General features: G+C 34.7%; 1 long non-coding RNA gene across 1 annotated transcript in view; it reads right to left on the bottom strand.

Moving 5' to 3' along the window:
- LOC128247854 (uncharacterized) overlaps positions 1-2,097 on the bottom strand; it is an 11,721-nt gene that overhangs the window by 8,586 nt on the left and 1,038 nt on the right. The gene's annotated exons all lie outside the window — the stretch shown is intronic.

Here is a 2,097-nt window from a genome sequence, read left to right as displayed (position 1 = left end):
TATATATATATATATATTAACAATATTAATAATAAAGATTACTACGAAGTTGTATAGCACTACTTTTAATTCTTTAATTTATATACCACCTTACATAGACCAATACATGTTTCAATTGCACCGATTAGTAACCGTTTCAATTGCAATCCCACTATAAATCCAGTGCAGTTTCTTCAGGGTCTTCACTTGATATCCTTCGATTTGGCCGTTTAAAGATATTCTTTCATCTACTCTGCGTTGTATGATGTAGTTTTTGAAATAATGGACTAAAAATGATTATCCAATAAGAACTTGAAATGGAGATTGTTCGTGTCTGACTTAACGGACAACTCTACATCATACAACGCAGAGTAAATGAAAGAAAATCTTTAAACGGCCAAATCGAAGGATAGCAAGTAAAGACCCTGAAGAAACTGCACCGGATTTATGGTAGGGATGCAATTGCAACGGTTACTAATCGGTGCAATTGCAACATGTGTTGGTTTATGTAAGGCGGTATATAAATTAAAGAATTAAAGGCGATGCTATGCAACTTCGTAGTAAACCTTATTATTAATATTGTTAATTGTTATACTCCAGGAAACCTATTTGGTTAAGGAAATATATTCAGAATTATCCAACAGAATATTCCTCTAATTCCTTATAAGAACTATATTGGATTTATATGTTAACTGTTGAATAATATATTTTGAATACCTGAGTGCAGGCCGGTAATCGTTTAGGGGTAATCCCTTACTATTTACAAATGCATACATACATACATACATACATACATACATGCATACATACATGCATACATACATGCATACATACAAACATACATACATATATGTATATAGTTTATTAAAGTTTTGATATGCCAGTTCTCCGCAAGAGAATATATATACTTCATAAGTCGATTATAGTGAATTCAGCACTCAGCTAGTGCATATTTTATTAACCCCGATAGGATGAAAGACAAAGTCGACAGCAACGGAATTTGAACTCAGAATGTAGAGAGACGAAATGCCGCTATGCATTTTGCCCGGCGTGTTAACGATTCTTCCAGCTCGCCACCTTATACGTATCTCTATATTAATACGCTAAAGGAAAATGTGTTATTTGAAGGGAGAGGAGAAGAGAGAGAATGAGGAGAGGAGAGAGAGGGGAAAGAAGAGAGAGAGCGAAAGGTGGTCGGCATGTGGTTAAATAGCTGATGGAGGTGGTAAAGTGTAAGAGAGAGGAAAAAGACAGGGTATGGAAAGAGAATATTTAACACTGAGAAGATGTGGTATAGTTAAAAAAAGTAAAAGAAGGGGAGAGAGAGAATAAGGAGGATGCGTGAGAGAAAAGAGAGAGAGAGAGAATGTGTTTACTGAAGAGAATATCGAAAAATTATAGTCTTTTATGTTTTCTTTTTAATTTTTATATCACCCATCAGTTAACGCATGCGCTTTAGTGAATTAACTGTCGTCTGCTCATTCGAAACTCATGAAGTATGGCCAACAACAGACAATGTAAAACTAACAAGAGAAAAAGTGATAAGCATTAGGGTAAGGTGCTTCTATAGTTTGTTTCAAATAACCGTGCTAAGATTTGTTAAAACTTTACCAACGTAGTGAAGCAGAATAATATTATAGATAATGTCTTTGATTTTGTTCCATAGTTTAAACTATTTACTTAACACAAAGTGAAAAATAACAGACAACTCACAAAATAGAAGGCGTAAGAATATTATAACTTCCAGAGATATTGTTTCTTGAGATTGCACCTTTAATACTTCTTAAATGGACTTTTACATCATCTCATGGTTCTAATGGTTCACAAAAAATATACAATTCCATCTCACAATTTTCAAAACAAGCTTGGAATTTCCATGGGTACTACTAGTACATACATACATACATACATACATACATACATACATATATATACTCTTTTACTCTTTTACTTGTTTCAGTCATTTGACTGCGGCCATGCTGGGGCACTGCCTTTAGTCGAGCTAATCGACCCCAGGACTTATTCTTTGTAAGCGTAGTACTTATTCTATTGGTCTCTCTTTGCCGAACCGCTAAGTGACGGGGACGTAAACACACCAGCATCGGTTGTCAAGCGATG

Source organism: Octopus bimaculoides, chromosome 5 (genome assembly GCF_001194135.2).
Source record: "Octopus bimaculoides isolate UCB-OBI-ISO-001 chromosome 5, ASM119413v2, whole genome shotgun sequence".
NCBI lineage: Eukaryota > Metazoa > Mollusca > Cephalopoda > Octopoda > Octopodidae > Octopus > Octopus bimaculoides.
This window is presented reverse-complemented; position numbering and strand designations above follow the sequence as displayed.